Here is a 6,622-nt window from a genome sequence, read left to right as displayed (position 1 = left end):
TTCTTTACAGAAGGGGAAATCATTCCAGGAATGAAGTTGTGCTGATACATGAGATCTGGACAGTCTGAAACAGGTAACAGGTTGTAGATTGCATATCAGGAGATCTAAGAATGAATGACATGATGATGATTACAGCCAGAAACAAATTAGATGGCTGTCAGCAGAACAATGCTTTTACCAATCGTTTGGCCGACAGCCATCTCAGCCGACTCTCCCTAATATGGGAGCGCTCATTCGGCTGCTATATTCTCTATGAAAAGACCACCGACTGACACGTTGGCCCGATGGATTAACTCAGGGAGAACAATGTGATTGGCAATCCGAAATTGGACATGACTGATCGACAGCACTCCAGGCCATCAGTCGGCCGGTGCTGCCATACATATTCGAATGTCAACCAAACCCATCGGGTTCCCAACAGGTTCAGACGACATTAGTCTAATGTGTTATGTGTATGGGAGCTTTTAGCCACTAACACATCCACAAATTATCTCTTCCATGTCAGAGGAGTCAATAGCACGTAAGGCGTTGTTTCATCATATTATACTATTGAAATTGCATAGTGCTTGTAAAATCAATAAACTTTACACTTTACCAAGTATGATAGCACGCAATGAGAAAATGGAAACGATCTTAGGAGCGCAGGAAAGAGACTCAGACAAGAGATGGGGTTAAACCACAACGCGTTTCGACGGAGAATCCGTCTTCATCAGGTGGAAGTTTCCACCTGATGAAGACGGATTCTCCGTCAAAACGTGTTGTGGTTTAACCCCATCTCTTGTCTGAGTCTCTTTCCTGCGCTCCTAAGACCATTTCCATTTTCTCATCACTTTATGAGGTTATAACTCTGGAACGCTTTAATGGATCCCGCTGATTCTGAGACTGTTTTTTCGTGACATATTTTACTTCATGTTAGTGGTAAAATTTCTTCTATGGGACTTGTGTTTAGCTATGAAAAAAATGGAAATATGGCGAAATTTTTGAAAATTTTGAAATTTTCAAACTTTAAATTTTTATGCCCTTAAATCAGAGAGATATGGCACACAAATTTCTTAATAAATAACATTTCCCACATGTCTACTTTACATAAGCACAATTTTTCAATGCAGAATTGGCTGGAATTGAGATCGGATGCCATGTCGCATTTGGAGAGGCCCTGATGTGCCTGAACAGTGGAGACCCCCCACAAGTGACCCCATTTTGGAAACTAGACCCCCCAAGGAACTTATCTAGATGTGTGGTGAGCACTTTGAACCCCCAAGTGCTTCGCAGAAGTTTATAACGCAGAGCAGTGAAAATAAAAAAACACTTTTTTTTCCTCAAAAATGATTTCTTAGCCCAATATTTTTGATTTTCCTAAGGGTAACAGGAGAATTTGGACCACAAAAGTTGTTGTGCAATATGTCCTGAGTACAACGATACCCCATTCGTGGGGAGAAACCACTATTTGGGCGCATGGGAGAACTCGGAAGGGAAGGAGTGCCATTTTGGAATGCAGCTTTGATGGAATGTTCTGCGGGCATCATGTTGCGTTTGCAGAGCCCCGATTTGCCTAAACAGTAGAAACCCCGCACAAGTGACCCCATATTGGAAAATAGACCCCCCATGGAGCTTATCTAGATGTGTGGTGAGCACTTTGAACCCCCAAGTGCTTCACAGAAGTTTATAACGCAGAGCCATGACTATAAAAATCATTTTTTTCCCACAAAAGTGATTTTTTTAGCCTCCAATTTTATTTTCCCAAGGGTAACAGGAGAAACTAGACCCCCAAAGTTGGTAAATAGTGGAAACCCCTCAATTCTTGCTTCAACCCTAGCCCCAACACACCCCTAATCCCAACCCTAACCCTAACCCCAACCCTAATGCTAATCCCTAACCCCAACCCTAATCCCTAACCCCAACTCTAATCCTAACCCTAATTCCAACCTTAACCCTAATTCCAACCCTAACCATAATTCCAACTCTAACCCTAATTATATCCTTAACCCTAATTCTAACCCTATCCATAGCCATAACCCTAATGGAAAAATGAAAATAAGTATATTTTTTTATTTTATTGTATGTCCCTAACTAAGGGGGTGATAATCAGGGGGGGGGTTATTTACTATTTTTATCATTTTGACCACTGTGATAGTTTATCACAGTGATCAAAATGAATGAATCAAATCTGCCAGCCGGCAGATTCGAGGCGGGCACACTGCGCATGAGCCCGCCATTTTCTTCCGGGACCAAAATGTCGGCGCCCACCGGAGGAGGCAGGGGCGACCCAGGACCACCGGGAGGGACGCAGGACCACCGAGAGGTACTGGGGGGGATCAGGGACCCTATTTCTCTCTCCTCTGATGTGCGATCACATCAGAGAGAGAAATTACATGCAAAATCGCGTTTTTTTATTTTCTGCGATCGCCGTTATAGGGTTAATAACAGCGATCGCAAAAGCAGGGACGGTAAATACCGACCTGAATCATGTTCTCTGGGGTCTCGGCTACCCCCGGCAGCCGAGACCCCAGAGAAAATCTGACCCTGGGGGGCGCTATTCAATTTTTCCACAGCGCCGTGAATTAAGTACACTTAATGACCGCCGTTAAAAGGCATATCGGCGATCATTAAGGGGTTAAATATGCTGATGTAAATAAATGTACCAAACATGCAAAAAAAAGGGAGAAATTAGCCCTTCATGAAAAATGCAATAAAATGCTGGTGCAACAGAATATATTATTTATAGTATAGAACAAAGAAGGGCTATTGAGAATGCACATGTATAAATGCACGGGTTGCAAGTTGCAAGAAAGTATTTCCATGTTTAAATAATGAATGTTGCTGGTAAGGAAAGGAAATAAGATAATAAATCAAACTATTTACCATCAGTCCACCCTGACACGCGTTTCACCTTTTGGCTTCCTCAGGAAGGGTATGAATGGAGTAGCCATGCCTGTTTTTTATATATGTGGTATTCCTCGCCAGTAGTATTAGTAGCTGTGTATTACTCTGATGTGAGGTGCCAGCATCACCCGGCAATTACATCTGGCAGCTGTGTATTGGGCTGACGTAGGCCGCCGCCATCACCTGAATCTCTGGCCGCAGTGTCAGACGGTATCCCGATGCATCATGAGATGGCGGAAACAGCATCTGCTGCAAGAGAAGGGCTCCCAGTGGAAAACTGAGGCACAAGTACACCATTTTGTGGTTGAAATACAGACTAATAATCTATGATGATATATTTGCTGCAGAAATTGGATTGACTATCAGATATAGAGTTCTATGAGGCATTAAATGACCTTATATCCCAGAATGTAGAGAGAAGTAAAGGATTATGAGTAGAAAAGTAGCTATATATATATGTAATGTATATAATAATAATAATAAATAAAAAGAAATAAAGAAAAAAAAAAGAATTCTCTTGTTGGTTAGCTAGAGAAAAGAAAGTCTAGATGTAGCCCCTCCCACTGGTGCTCCCTATTGGCTGATTGCTCCACCAATCATATTCTAATCTCAGTCGCTGGGTAGATTTTTTCTGTGATGACGTTTCCTCACAGCTGCTCCCGATATCTTTATAGAACCACCACATACACATAACACAGCATGTAGAGGCTCGGAGTAGGCGGCAGTGAAGGTGTGTAAGTGTCTGATGGGGTCACACAGCTCATAAAAGGACAGCTGCCCGGCCTCATAATCCAGACATATCCTGAATCTATCACTGGAGATCTGGTGAGGTAACGGGATCACTTCACTGTCATGTCTCACTGAATACTGATTATTACACCCCAGCACTCCAAATAAACACCAGGACTTGTTCTTAGATGCAATAATTGACTGACGCCCCCTCCTGTCTACACTGGGGTAACACATCCCCACACTCCACCACTCTGACCCACTGATCTCCACCTCCCAGTAATGTCGTCCTGAGGTAAATCTCCTCCCGCTCATCACCTGATTATACAGGAATCTCTCTGCTGTTTCTGGACGATTCTCTGTTATTAGTGTCCAGGTCGCAGTTTTCAGGCCGTCTGATATAAGGAGATTATTAGCAGCCGTGTTTACATCCAGTAATATGTCTGCAGGATCCTGAACATAGAAGGTCACATTTATATCTCTTATCATAGCAGATAATGAGTGTGGTATGTGTGAGATCAGCTCCGCACCCCGATCACCTCCATCATGTCCCCCTGTGTCCTCATCACCTCCATCATGTCCTCCTGTGTCCTCATCACCTCCATCATGTCCTCCTGTGTCCTCATCACCTCCATCATGTCCTCCTGTGTCCTCATCACCTCCATCATGTCCTCCTGTGTCCTCATCACCTCCATCATGTCCTCCTGTGTCCTCATCACCTCCATCATGTCCTCCTGTGTCCTCATCACCTCCATCATGTCCTCCTGTGTCCTCATCACTTCCATCATGTCCTCCTGTGTCCTCATCACCTCCATCATGTCCTCCTGTGTCCTCATCACCTCCATCATGTCCTCCTGTGTCCTCATCACCTCCATCATGTCCTCCTGTGTCCTCATCACCTCCATCATGTCCTCCTGTGTCCTCATCACCTCCATCATGTCCTCCTGTGTCCTCATCACCTCCATCATGTCCTCCTGTGTCCTCATCACCTCCATCATGTCCTCCTGTGTCCTCATCACTTCCATCATGTCCTCCTGTGTCCTCATCACCTCCATCATGTCCTCCTGTGTCCTCATCACCTCCATCATGTCCTCCTGTGTCCTCATCACCTCCATCATGTCCTCCTGTGTCCTCATCACCTCCATCATGTCCTCCTGTGTCCTCATCACCTCCATCATGTCCCCCTGTGTTCTCATCACCTCCATCATGTCCTCCTGTGTCCTCATCACTTCCATCATGTCCTCCTGTGTCCTCATCACCTCCATCATGTCCTCCTGTGTCCTCATCACCTCCATCATGTCCCCCTGTGTCCTCATCACCTCCATCATGTCCCCCTGTGTCCTCATCACCTCCATCATGTCCTCCTGTGTCCTCATCACCTCCCTCCTCCTCAGGATCACACAAGTCACCGGTGTCTGGTTCCTGTAGGACAGTCAGTGGATCCGTCATGTTACACAGCTCCTCAATGTGCCTCATCTTCCTGGACAGCTCGTCCTTTATTTCCAGCTTCTGGATCACATCTGACAGTGGCAGTGATATCTTCTCTTCCCATTTGTAGATGTCTCTCAGGACCCTATTCTCCAGGTTGTCTACCAGTCTCCTGATGTCTATAAACAGGGCAGTGACTCTCTCGGCTTCTCCAGATGCTTTTTCTTGAGCTTTTCTTCTGCGCTCCTTTAAAGTCTGGACTCTTTCTTCACTTTTCTTTCTCTTTGTGATCAGTTTCTGGAGAATATTTCTCAGTTTCTCCTTCTTCTTCTCAGAGGCCTCCTCCAGCATCTCCACCCGGTGTCCCCGATGTTCTCCAACCAAACAGCAGGACGCACAGATACAAGCAGCGTCCTCAGTGCTGTAATATTCCAGGATCTTCTTATGGACAGAACATTTCCTGGTCTCCAGAGAAGTGCTGGGATCAGTGAGGACGTGTTCTGGTCCTTTACTGTGAACTCTCAGATGTTTATCTCACAAAGAAGCCTCACACATCAGACAGGATTTCACAGCAGGTACAGGAGAGTCTACACAGTAAGTGCAGCAGATCCCGGTGATCTCCTCCTGATGTGGCTGAGTAGACAGGAAATTCTCCACCACATTACACAGAGTTACGTTCTTCTGCAGTGGAGGCCGCTTGTGAAATGTTGCTCTACATTCCGGACAGGAATATTCTCCATACCCGCCCTCTGTATCCTGCACTCCATCAATACAGACCCGGCAGAAGCTGTGCCCACATCTCAGGTTACGGGATCTGTATATATCTCCATACAGATAGAGCAGTTCAGCTCATTTCTTAGATCAGCAGACGCCATCGCTCAGAGCAGAAAGAAAAACGAACAAATGTGTGATTCTTGTTTACCAGAAAAGGCACGGCTCAACTTCCTCTTCTGTTTTTTTTCTAAGTTCAGTGATAACGAGGACTGTGACCAAGGCTGAAGTGTGATTTTTTTTCCTTTTTCTCTGGGAAAATAACCTGGGCTGCACTTTTTTCACTATTTTGCCTTTGTGCTTTTATCACTAGTTTAGGAGCATCGACAATTTGCATTGTGGAAACTCTATTGACTATGAATCTGTTGGAAATAATCAAGCGCACAGCCGGTGTGTGGCTCCCCCAGGAGTACTTTCGCCACACTGGCTTTGCCTTCCTCCAGGGGAGGGTAATGCCAAGCTTGGAGGCAATGATGGGACTCTCTCACAGTCAATCCATGCATACAACACAGTTTCACTCCTGACGAGCAGGGGGAGCTCTGACCCAGGTTTGAGGGGAGGAGTGATCCCTGAGGGCCAGGAGGAAGTAGAGTTAGTTAGTCTGCGGAGGGTGGTGTGCAGATGGGAGAATACGAAGCTGGAGGTTGAGCTGCACCAGGCGAGCTCCCTCAGCTTGAGAGCACACAAAACTGGAGTCGGGTCTCCACGGTGGTATGGGTACTAACGGCCCTGCCACAGATACCCGAGGAGTAGGAGGCTGTAGATGCCCTGCTCCCTCCAAAGACTTGAGGCACAACAGCGAAACGGATAG

General features: G+C 45.7%; 1 pseudogene; it reads right to left on the bottom strand.

Moving 5' to 3' along the window:
- Nucleotides 1–2,695: 2,695 nt before the first annotated feature.
- On the bottom strand, nucleotides 2,696–5,956 carry LOC141083208 (uncharacterized; annotated as a pseudogene).
- Between the last annotated feature and the right edge of the window lie 666 nt (nucleotides 5,957–6,622).

Source organism: Dendrobates tinctorius, unplaced genomic scaffold (assembly GCF_039654945.1).
Source record: "Dendrobates tinctorius isolate UK_male_01 unplaced genomic scaffold, ASM3965494v1 ptg000020l, whole genome shotgun sequence".
Lineage (NCBI taxonomy): Eukaryota > Metazoa > Chordata > Amphibia > Anura > Dendrobatidae > Dendrobates > Dendrobates tinctorius.
Note: the sequence above shows the minus strand (reverse complement) of the source record. Positions and strands in the feature narration are given on the sequence as shown.